At 40.4% G+C, this 12,642-nt stretch overlaps 1 protein-coding gene across 1 annotated transcript in view; it reads left to right on the top strand.

Annotated features, from left to right (window-relative positions):
* Positions 1-12,642, top strand: part of PRPF18 (pre-mRNA processing factor 18) — a 119,868-nt gene that overhangs the window by 10,245 nt on the left and 96,981 nt on the right. Inside the window, exons 2-3 of the transcript XR_015722446.1 lie at positions 8,834-8,948; positions 10,446-10,768. The gene's annotated coding sequence lies outside the window, so the exon portion shown is untranslated. The remainder of the gene's footprint in view (positions 1-8,833; positions 8,949-10,445; positions 10,769-12,642) is intronic.

The raw sequence follows: 12,642 nt of genomic DNA, 5'->3' as shown, positions 1-12,642 counted from the left end.
GACCAGTGGCTAGCACAGTCTAGGTCACTATTCCAACTGGATCTTATTTACTCCTCAGGCCAGGACTGTGTCATGAGCTGCTACGGAGAGAAAAACGTGATACTGCCTCTGTCCTCATGGAGCCTCATCTTTAGTACCTTTAATTACATGGTCAGATTTGTGATACTTTCTAGTTTTTATTTTAAGGAATAATACCATCTCAAAACCTACCTTCAAGAACTTGAAAAACTCCCTCCCATGGGAGAACAATTTTTTTTTTTAGATCTGGTTCTTTTTAGGAGAGACATATGCATGCTCTTTTTCTGTCTGACTCTGTAAATGGAGAAATCAGTGCCAAATAAGTGAGTTCCTTTAACCAATCCTTAACTGCCTGCTGTGGGTCAGGCAGTGTTCTAGGCACCAGGGATACAGAAGTGAACAAGACGAAAGCAAAAAATTTCTGTCCTCATGGAGCTTAGATTCTAGGTAAGGGCCAGAGGAGACAGACAATAAACAAACTAAAAAATAACATCCATGTGGTAAATACTATGGTGAAAATGAAAACTGGGAACGAGGATAAACTTGATTCTTCTCAAGTCTCACTACTTCACAAGGACTTGTGCGTATGTGTTTTGGTGCCAGATCCTTGTCCATTCAGCGATTCTGTATCAGTTGTGGAACCCAGAAACCCCCGGATCCCAGGAGAGCCTGTGCTGGGAAAGTTTTCCCTTTCACACAGAGGAATTTTGGTTACATTGGAGTCAGTTTCTCTGTTTTTTAAATCTTCTCTTCATACTATAAACACGTGTACTTCTTCAATCAGTTCAGATTGGTTGTACCCAGTTTCACATCTACTCCGTGAGCAATAAATTCCTCTTCCTTAATTCTCTTTAACTGCCAGATTGCTGGTGACGATGTCTGGTGAGTTCCTAAACCTAATCTTTTTCACCTATATGTCTGAACGGCAACATCTCCTTAAATCTGACTAGGACCTTTGTGTTAAATTCTTTAAAAAAAAAAAATTCTTTCTCTTTTAAATATTCATGGGAATGGCTGATCTCCAACCTATGAAATGAAAGGAGAAGTTTTAGACTAATCTCTTCCATTTAATTCCCCCACTGCAGAGACTTTAGAAACAGGTCTGAAAATTATAGGAACCACAAATTTAAAAAGTGTTAGTTTGATATGTCTGAAATTAATGCTTTAATTTATTCACCACAGAATGTCTTCACACATCGCTGTTTTGTGTAATTTATACCATATACTGTCTACTCAAGTTAATGTGTGAAGCATGGTTAAATTATGCCTAAAAAGGAATATGGAAACTATCTACAATATGGTAACAGGAAAAGGGTCTAAGTAGGAGTAATGGGGCAAAATTTAAATAAGACAAATTGAAATAGAAGCTTCAGAAAAACTGTCAGGTGTCTAAGCTGAGCCTCACTGGAACGCACTCCCCAGAAAAGACTTTCAGACATTCAGAGAAGTCTACTGGGAAAGGGGCAGACAAAGCACTAGAAAATATTTCTGTAGGGAACACGTAATTGTACATGTGGCCTAAAAAATGGACTAGATAATCTAATAGGCTTTTGTGTGTCTCATATCTTCAGTTTTCAGTCTTTGGTTAATCATGTCAAAGAAGCTTTGGGATAAAGATCAAATGAACAATTCTAGAGAAAAAGGAGACGTATTTTGTCAATATGATTTCATTTGTTCTTTTCCCAAAGTGTATAGCATGCTGACAGGACTGTCATTCATTTTTCTTATGGCTAATTTAATGCTGGTAAAGGGTGCCAAACCCATAGCTAGGGAGAATGCAGTCTGTCTTTCACTCCCCTCCTCGTGCTCAGTCTCAGTCTCAGGGCATCTGGGGGAGAACCGTAAAGGCAGGATGCTCTCCGGGTGATCTGATTTGGTTTTGTTTTTGAAATTAATACAATACTAGTGTTTTTAAATGTTAGGAATTTGGAGATTGCATTCATTAATTCACTGAAACTCCTACTTATGTGCAATGCACTTGCTTCTAGGTTTTAGGCCATGTAGGAAATACAGGTCTCTGGAGACTGCTCCTGCCTTCAGTGAGTGTCAGTTTGGTAAGCTGCTAAAATGAGAAAGAGCTGCTGTCTTTACATGGGCCATCACTTCTCAAACACTGAAGGCACAATGGGAAATGGAATTCAGATAGGTGAGTGATGAGGGGCTGGGGAGAGGGGATGTGTAGGAAGAGGTCGCTAGGTTGGGTGGGTCTAAGTTTATTTCCCTCCGTGATGTTTTTTGTTTTTACTCTTATATTAATCAGCGCTCTCCAGAGAAAGAGAATCAACAGGGGATATAGATATAGACACAGATGTAGAGATTCCTTTGAGGAATTGGCTCAGTGGCTAAGGAGTCAGTCCCACAGTCTGATTCTGGAAGCTGGAGACCCAGGAAGGACAATGGTGTAGTTCAGTCTGAGTCTGAAGGCCAAAGAACCAGAGGAGCGGAGGCTGTGACTCTCAGTCCAAGGGCAGGAGAGGACTGATGTCCCAGCTCAAGCGGGCAGGGAGGAAGCCAAAGGGGTGAATTCCTCCTTCTTCTGCCTTTTTGTTTTCTTCAGCCCCTCATTGGTTTAGATAATGCCCACCCCCTTCGGGAGGATGATCTCCTTTACCAGGGCCACCTAGTCAAGTGGTAATCTCATTTGGAAACACCTTCACATGCACACCCAGAAATAACATTTAGTTTGAGCACTCATGTCCCAGTCAGGTTGACGCATGAAATTAACCATCACAACTCTTAAGTCCTATTCCAGCAAAATAGCTTAAGTTTTGGACTTCGTTAGAGAAGACATCACAGGACAGTCTCTTACCTGTTGTTGTCTGTGCCTTCACTTAAACCTCATCCTGTTTCACTCACACCCTGAGCGCCCTTCTTGATCCCCTGCTGTGTTCTTGGGGGTGGGGTGTGCTCTGCTTTCACGTGGGTTGAATCTCCTCATTGAGCCCTACCCCCTATGAGCCCCCTGCTGCCCAGGCCACAGGGACAAGTTGCAGGCATGGGAAGTGGTTCTGCACTCACCACCCCCCTGGCCACTGCTGCCCCCAGAACTCGCACAGCCCCAGTCCACTCCTACGATGGGAGCCAACCAAGGGCCTCTCATTGCGTCTGCAGCATCCTGGGTAGTTGAATCTTTGCTAAAGAATGCTTGAATGAGCTCTATGTCTTTGCCGGGACGTGTAGTTGTTAAAGCAAAGCAAAACAAGTAAACTGGATGTCTGCTATTAAACTTCGGTGATCTGGTACATCCTCTGATTTCATAACTCGATTAACACTAATCGATAATCCATGTAAATATGTTATACAATTCTAGTAAATTTTGTTAATTTCATTGAAGTAGTTATAATTGCGTTTTAAATAACGTAAAAATATTCCGTATTTGCTTTGAAAGTAATGATCAAGCCTGGTGAAGCCATGAGGCACTAGTTTCAATCTCCAAAGAATTAGGCTGAGACTGCTTTCCCTTTTCTTATGAGGATGAGCAGCATTGAAGGTAAGCAAGTGAGAATAAACCAGATTAGACCGTGTTTATCTCTGAAAGTCTTCACTTTTCGACTCAGTCTGTACTGGCGTTTTTTAAGACAAAAACATTATGAGCTTTTGAGCACTTTGGCCGATGCCTACCCTTCACCCCTAAGTTTTCCAGGTCAGCATGGTTACACTTTACTGGTGTCTCTGATCTATTTGTCTTCTCAGTTGGGCGATGCAGATTTCCTACAGAGTTTTATGTGTTCCTATAAGCAGTTTGCTTTGTAATTCCCATCTCCCCTTTCCAGAAACTGAGAAGAGACTTTGAGCTCAGCTATACAAGTTGTGCTGACAAGTAAATTATCACATGGCTCTGGTATCATGTATGCTTTAAGGACAAACTGACTTAGTCTCTATCTCTAGTACACCAATAAAACATTCCCAGCTACTTAAACATCTTACTACTCCAGACTATGTCTGATCCTGCTGTTTTCAGAGGCTGTTTTTTTTTAATATTCTGATGTTTTAGGTACTTCTTAAAAAAGATTATTTATTCATTTATTTTTGTGGGGGGGGTAGAGAGAGAGGGCGCACGCAAGCGGGGGTAGGAGCAGGGGGAGAAGCAGACTCCCCGCTGAGCAGGGAGCCTGACATGGGGCTCCATCCCAAGACCTTGGGATCACGACCCTAGCTGAAGGCAGACTCTTAACCGACTGAGCCACCTAGGCACCTCTAGGTACATTTTTAAAAAAAAATATTTTATTCACTTGACAGAGAGAGAGCGAGCACAAGTAGGGAGAGCAGCAGGTAAAGGGAGAAGCATGCCCCCTGCAGAGCACAGAGCCCGACACGGGGCTCGATCCAAGGACCCTGGGATCATGACCTGGGATCATGACCTGAGTCGAAGACAGATGCTTAACCGACTGAGCCACCCAGGTGCCCCTGTAGGTACATTTTTAATGGGCAACTTAAGAGACAGTATCTACCTAAGAATTCCCATTTTTAAGCCTAACATATTCATTCCTGGTTGATATTCTTCTCATTGACTGTCCTAAATTAGGGTTATCAGATCTCTGGGGAAAATTCAAACAGGAGCGCCCAATTAAATTTGAACTTCACATAAAGAACGAATGCTTTTTTTTAAAAGTGTCAGTATACCCAATGCAATATTTGGGACCAACTCACACTAAGAAATTACTCGTTATTTATGTGAAATTCAGACTTAATTCAGTGTACTGTATTTTATTTCACAACTTTATCATAAATGGGAATTTCTGCTTTGCTGCTTCTCCATTCTTCAATCCCCAGAACTTCTGGGGTTCAGAGTCCAAAGAGGGGGGAGGGATATAGGAGTGGATACTTAGCTTTAATTATCAGGTCTTTGGTAATTTCTGGGGCTTTAAACTCCCTTGTAAGCCTAGAAAAGTGGTACCTGAGGTACCTGGTAAAAGGAGAGGGACCCCAGAAACAAGGTAGCCCCAGGGATGAGATAGCTCCTCATGACACTGTTTACGCGTCCATTTAAATCAATATCGATTTATCCAGACCCAGGCAGGCCTGCAGCAATATATACCAGTGAGCACGTGGTCCTTGAACTGTCCGTCTAGAGTCTATAGGCAGGTCACGTTGTACTTTATGCTCTATATCTGGTCCAGGTCGCTCATCATACTATTGCTGTTTAGTGAAATGGAATTCTGCTTGTAAGATGTTGGGATGACAAGAAAAAAGATTCATATTTCAGGATTCACAGCCTCTCCCCCTCCTCACCTTGAAAAAGAGAGTTTCTTTTCATCTGTGCTATGTCCCTGGTCCCAGGATTGCACGGGACCAAGTTAATGCATGAGGAAGGGCATTAATACAGCCAAGGCCAGTTCGATTGATCTCAGGAAGCAGCACAATGAGAAAATAACAGATTGAGAAGATGAGAGGGGTAGGCAGAAAAAGAACAGGGTGCTCTGTGTGTGGAAGGGGGCATGGGAGAGAGCGAGAAAGATGGATTTTAGAGGAATGTGACGGGAAAGGAGGAGGTCTGGAGGCAGTGTTCCTGCCAGATTCCATGAAACACCAGAGAGGAGAAAGAAAAGATTGGAGGTTGTGCTGTGGGTTAGTAAGATTCGTCCCCCTCTTGGCATTTTTTGAGAGACCATGGTTAATATTATTTGTATCTAATGGCTCTCGCTTTCACAGAGATTTCCTCTGAATGTGAATGGTCTTGAAATACACCTACATATAATCCAGCTTCTGCCATTTACACAACATGGGGAGGGAGGATAAAGCAGGGCAGTAAGGATCCATTAACTTCTTATCGGACAGTTGCTGGGCGGCAAAACCGTAAAACTCGTACCTCATGATTTCATCCTTATTATAACATTCAATGGGAGGGGCTAAAACCGTCATTCCCAACAGGAACATTAAAAAATAAATCAACAGTATCTACTCGTGTCTTTATGACATGATGGATTTTCTCTCTACCTTTGTCCCCTTTCCTCATGTAGTTAAGTACATGTGTGACATGACGTATGTGTGACGTATGATCATGAGAGAAATAAACTTATGTTTTGGTCACGCAAGGTAGAACTTACACTCCAAATTAATGTATTTTTCTTCCGTAGCTGTCAACATGGATGCTGTAGTCCTTGCATCTGTGCGTCATTTCCACACATTGCATTGCGTTTGAACTCTGCATTGTTCAAAAACACTGGGATCTCCTGTTTTGGCGTAACCTTCAGAGTCTATGTCAAATTACTTTGCTTATCTTCAGTAATGGAAAACCTTCATCCTTAAGGATGCATTTGACTTTTGGAAGGAGCCAAGGCTAATTTGGAACATGCTTTAATGGATGAAGTACATAATCATAATAGATAACACTTCTAGGGGCACCTGAGCAGCTCAGTGGGTTAAGCATCTGACTCTTGGTTTTGGCTCAGGTCATGATCTCAGGGTCATGGATGGAGCCCTGTGTTGGGCTCTGCACTCTGCTTGAGTTCTCTCTCCCTCTCCCCCCCCGGCACTGCTTGCATGTACTCTCTCTCTCTAAAATAAATAAATCTTAAAAAAAATTTTTAAAAAGATAACACTTCTGGATAAAAACAACATAGGAAAATTGATGAAACTTTTTGTATAGTTCATAAACTGAAAATAATTATAAAAATAAGGTATCTAAGTTATTTTTGAGCAATGGCTTAAGTTGAATAAAAGGATAGTCTACTGAAAAATTATTTCAAAATAACCATTTGTTTGGAACTGTGTTTATGTATTTGTTCATTCATCTATACATTCAACATTAATTCCAAAGACATGCCTTGAGGACCTGCCCAATCTTAAATGGTAGCTCTGAGAATACCAAGATAAAAAAAAAAGGAAAACTTAGTTCTTGTCCTCAAAGAACTTCTAATTCTACAGAAAAATATTTATACAAACATGATTTTAGTATGCAGATCTTATCTGAAACCTTCGATGGGTTTTAGAACTCAGAATATTTGGGGCGCCTGGTTGGCTCAGTCGTTAAGCGTCTGGCTTCGGCTCAGAGCGTGATCCCCGGGTCCTGGGATCCAGCCCCACATCGGGCTCCCTGCTCTGCTAGGAACCTGCTTCTTCCTCTTGCACTCCCCCTGCCTGTGTTCCCTCTCTCTGTCTCTCTCTGTCAAATAAATAAATAAATAAATAAATAAATAAATAAATAAATAAATAAATAAAATCTTTAAAAAAAAAGAATTCAGAATATTTCACATTTTTACGAGGTAGTAGTAGGAGATTCCAATCACTGTGGCTGCAGAATATTAGCTAAAATTTTGTGCCTTAAAAACATTTGTCTTTCTCATGAATCTGTGTTCGGGGCAAGGCTTGGCGTCATCAGCTTGTCTTTGCTCCACTCAGCCAACAGGTGGGGGCACTTGAGTACCTAGGACAAGCATCATCTGAAGGTACTCATTCTCATGTCTGGTAGTTGCTGCTGGTTGGTTGTTGATGATGACTGGTGATTGAGACCTTGGCTGGGGTTGTGGGCTAGAACAGCTACAGGTGGCCTCACTATGTGGCTGAGCTTTCTCACAACATGGTGGCTGAGTTCCAAGGACAAGCATTTTGAGAGAGGAAAGGAAAACAGGCAGAAGCCATATCACCTTTTACTACCTAGCCTTGGAAGTCAAGCAATGCCACTTCCACTACTTTTATTCATAAAATCACTCCCATTTTTATGGGGGGTGAGGGAATAGACCTCCCCCCTTGATAAGTGGTAAAAGTTCTGCAAGAACTTGTGGGATGAGACACGCTGCAGTAGCCATTTTCAGAATGGTGCCGTACTGGAGGTGCACATTCTATGTGTTACGTACCATCGGCAGTGGGGTCTGAGGCTTCACTCTGAAATGAAGCCCATTAATATTTCTGCAGCAAAAATGATGACTGTTAATACAAAGTGGAATAAATTGAGATTATAAATATAAGTAGTTCGATTCAGGTTTTGTCACCAAATGAGTTACCAAAAAAATTTCAGTTTAAGAGATTTTCTCAATTTCAGAATTTCTAGTAAGTGGTTTTTGAGCTATAGTATAATTTGTGCTGATGGCGGCTATAGGTATCCACAGCACATCTGGAAGAGAGACTATAGGAGAACTGGAGGAGTAAGAAATCTTCATAGTCAGTACCTAAAAGTGGATTATTTAGGAAGGATGTTCCGAACCAAAGAAACTCCAAAAGAATGGATGTCTGAGTGTGGAAAAAGCAAGATTTTCAAAATAGCTAGAATATATACATTAGAGAGTATTAAGGGTCAGATCATGAAGAGTCTTGGATGCCATATTAGGGAATTTGCATTTTATCCTATAGAGACAATATGAAGCCAATTAGGGATTTTAAGCGGGAGAGAGATATGATCATATTTGCCCTTTGGAATGGTAATTTTGGTGACAGACAGTAGATTGAGGGGGATGAGGATGGGGTTCACTCAGGAAGCTCTTCAATAGGCAACTAGAACTGATGATCACCTGCAGTAAAAGCAGGGAAGAACTGTTGCATTTAGCTGCCAAGATCAGAGTTAAACATGAAAACTGTGATGTGGAGATGGAGAGGAGTTGTCAGATTGTCTCTTTTCTAATTAATGTCTTTTATCCAAGTAGTGCATATATCTTCTTTACAGTGTTAAATAGCACAAGACATAGAATAAAAGCCAATGTGCACCGTACCACATCCCATTAGCCCCAGTCTTACTCCTTAAAGGCTACCACTTTCACCCCTTTAAATGGTTTCTTCTGGGAATTACCTCTATGACCTAAATAAGGTGCCACAGCTTCTTCAAGTAACAAAATAAACCAATTGAAAATATCTTAAATAATAACACTTATTCTCACAACAGGAAGTCCAGACTGGACAGGCTTCAGACTCCATGTTTGCTTGCATCTCAGCTGGCTCCTCATCATGATCATGAGATCAGTGCTTCTGTTCCCAGAATCCCATGAAAAAAATCCAATGTAAGAAGAGGGACCATTCTTCTTGTGCGTCTTTGGGTTTTGGTTTTTTGTTTTTTTAGTTTATCTGCAAATATTTTTTTTCCAGAAGCTCTGCAGCTCTCTTTCCCTCTTGTGCCTTTGGCTAATTTCGGTCACATGCCCTGTTCGAATTATCTGTGGTCAACTTGGCATCACCACCAGCCCTTCTAAAGTCTCCTTTGCTTTGAAGAGAAGCCAGGAGCTACATTTGCTAGATTCCCCTTTGTTGTATGGTCCCAGGCTAGGGCGTATTGATGATAGGCATCCTTGAGCCAAAGTAATGGAGAGTTCATTATTCTCCAGTCAGTTGCAGCCAGAATTGTGGAAACTTCAAGGTGAGTTTTGAAAACCACCTGCTTGAGCACTTCAAGTTGAGATGGTCAGTAGTGGTTTCTCTAACCATTGCTCCCTTAAGGCTTTTTTGGGGGAAAAGCCACCAATTAAAGACCTTTATAGCTAGACTGCAAAGAGTAGCTTTTGGTTTCCAGACTGATGGATGAACCTTCCTAAACATAGCACCGATGCAAGGGAGATGAATTACAACACTGACGTAGACAAATCAGGGTTTAGGTATGATTCCAGTATGGAGCACAACAGTAATATGGGGAAATTGGACTTCAAGTAATGGTAGTGTAGCTCAGTGAGGCTAATCTTCCCACAGACAACAATGATAGAGCCTGGATGGAAACATTAGAAACCAACTATTGAAGACATTCGACAGATTGGAGAATGCATAAGAATCAGTGAATTTGAAAGCAGATAAATGGAAATTGTTCAAATTCAAGAAAACGTAGAAAAGATAGAAGAGATATGAATAGATTTTCAGAGAGCTGTGGTTTCTGAAATACAAGGAGTCTAATACATGTGATTGGAATACTAGAAAGAGCCGAGAGAATAGGGAAGAAAAAATATTTGAAGAAATAATGGCTGAAAACTTAGCAATTTGGTAAAAACACTAATGGATCCAAGGTCAGTGAAGCACAAGTAGAATAAACACAAAGAAAACAACACTAGGCACGTGACAGACTGTTGTAATCTAAAGATAAAGAAAAAGGAAGCAGCAGAAAAATAAAGCCTATATGTTACTTAGAAACAATAATACAAATAAGGCAGACTTCTCAGGAGAAACAGGGGAGACCAGAAGTCTGTCATACACACCCAGATCACATCAGTGGAAAAACCCGTTGCCCCAGCTGGGAGGAGAGCTGTCAGCAGACAGCCTTCTGTTTTCAGCCCTTTTCGGGGGGATTGCCTCGGCTGTAGAGCACTGACTCGCTTAAGATCAAGCCTCTTCCTGGGATACCTACAGCCAGCGGTTGATCAGTGCAGGACCTGACCATCTTGGCCCAATGCAAGACAAATCTGAAGGGCCACTCTTGCTCCAGATCTCCCCCAGGAGTTGGCTATGGCTGCTGTAGGACATGCATCAGAGCTCAGTTTTTCCTTCTGACTACTCTTGCTTCCTTCTCCTTTCCACAGGTTTTGATGCCAAGGAGATTCCTTAGTAAACATTCTGCTGGCTAAATTCCACCTCAGAGTCTACCTCCTAGGAAACCCAACCGATGACGATGACTGAGTAGCACCTTCAAGTACTGAAATAAGTAAAGCTGTCAACCCAGCTTCTATATGCTACAAAATTATCTTTCAAAAGTGAAGAAAAATAAAGATGTTTTCAGATGGACAAAAGCTAAGAATTTGTGTGTTGTGCTATGAGAAATACTTAAGGGAATTCTTCAAGTGGAAGAAGAATGAACCAGGTGATAACTTGGAGTCAATGGAAGGAATAAAGAGTACAGGAAATGGTAAATATTTGAGTAAACATGAGAGAATGTACACATTTTCTTTTTTTTTTTAAGATTTTATTTTTAAGTAATTTCTATACCCAAAGTGGGGCTTGAACTCATAACCCCTAGATCAAGAATTGCATGCTCCACCAACTAAGCCAATCAGGCACCCCATGTACACATTTTCTTAATATCTTGAAAAAGCACGTGATTGCATAATGCAGCTTATAACACAGTATTGTGGGGTTTATAACATAAGTAGATACAATAGATATGACAAAAATCTTATGAAGTTTGGGAGAGTGGTAAATAAAACAATGATATTAGAAGGTTGTTATATTTTATGTGAAGTAGTACAATATAAATTCTAAGTAGATTGTGGTAATTTAAAGATGTATATTGAAATCCTTGGAGTAACTACTAAAAGTAATGCAAGATATGTCTAAAAAGCCAACAGAGAAATCAAAATGGGATACTATAAAGTATTCAAATAACCCAAAAGAAGGAAGGAAGAGAGGAAAAAAGAATGAAGTGGACAAACAGAAAACAAATTGAATGTATTATTAATGTATATTAATGATTTTGGGAGCTAGGTTTCTTATTGTCGGAGAAAGGAGTTTTAAATGTAGAAACAAGAATGGACAAGTGATGGAATTTACTGATATAACTAAATACAGAAATATGGATATAATATTTGTATGTATATGCATATATACCTGTTTATGTCCACGAATATGTATGTATATGTGGGTATCCATAGATATCCATAGATACAGACAACCATATTATTTCTAGCTGTGGCCACTGACAAGGTTTGAAAATATCAACTATGAGCATATTTACAGGCCCCAACTTGGTTTCTGAAAACACTTCTCAATGTAAACGAACCAAGGCTTTTTGTTGAGAAATGACTGATTCGAAGACCGGAGTAGGTAATGTACAACATGAGCCTGGAACATTTTGTGCCCAAAAGTAAGGAAGTCCCTGAGTAATGACGGGGATCTGTCAAAGGCCATAGAATCCAGCTTGACTAGGCTTTCCAGTGAAATCTGGAACACTATGACTTCAAAATCATAGCAACAAATTGTAAGCCGTTGAATAAAGCAAGAATCCATGAGTCCACATTTGCTCAGAGGAAATATGTGAATAAATTGAAAGTTAGGTGAAGGAACAGATATCTGCATAGTCTTAAATTACCTCCTTGTGAAGCGCTCGTTGATTACAAAAGGAAAAGGGAACTTGATAGCAAGAGAAGCCTGGCAGACACCATCTTAATCAAATGAGCCAAGGAAACATACCTAGCAATGGACAAACTGAAATCAGAACCACCTGCTGGAACTCAATGAGAAGAGCACACAAAACATCACTTCCATGACAACTCCTGTCAAAGATTCATAAGCTGAATCTAATCGTGAGGAAACAGCAGACAAACCCAAATTAAAGGACATTATACAAAATAACTGTTCTGTAATCTTCAGAATTGTCAAGGTCATGAAAATTAAGAAGAGACCAAGGAACTATTCCAGACAGAAGGAAACAAAAGAAACGTGACAAGTAAATGCAGTGTATTATCCTGGACCCGCTCCTTTTGCTATTAAGATTGTTACTGGAACAATTGGTGAAACTTAAATGGGTAGAAGAATTAAATAATAATGTATTAATGTTAATTTCCTGACTTTCATGATGGTGTTGTGATTATGCAGGAGAATATCCTTGTCTTTAAGAAATATACACTAAAGTATTTGAGAGTAAGGAACATGATATTAGCAACTTCTCTCAACTGGTTTGGGAGGAAGAGTACTTTGCACTGTACCTGCAACTTTTCTGTAAGTTTGAGATTGTTTCCAAAATAAATACCCACTTAGGAACAAAACCCACAAGATACCATTAGA

This window comes from Ursus americanus, chromosome 31 (assembly GCF_024610735.1).
Source record: "Ursus americanus isolate L20-20 chromosome 31, mUrsAme1.1.p, whole genome shotgun sequence".
NCBI lineage: Eukaryota > Metazoa > Chordata > Mammalia > Carnivora > Ursidae > Ursus > Ursus americanus.
This window is presented reverse-complemented; position numbering and strand designations above follow the sequence as displayed.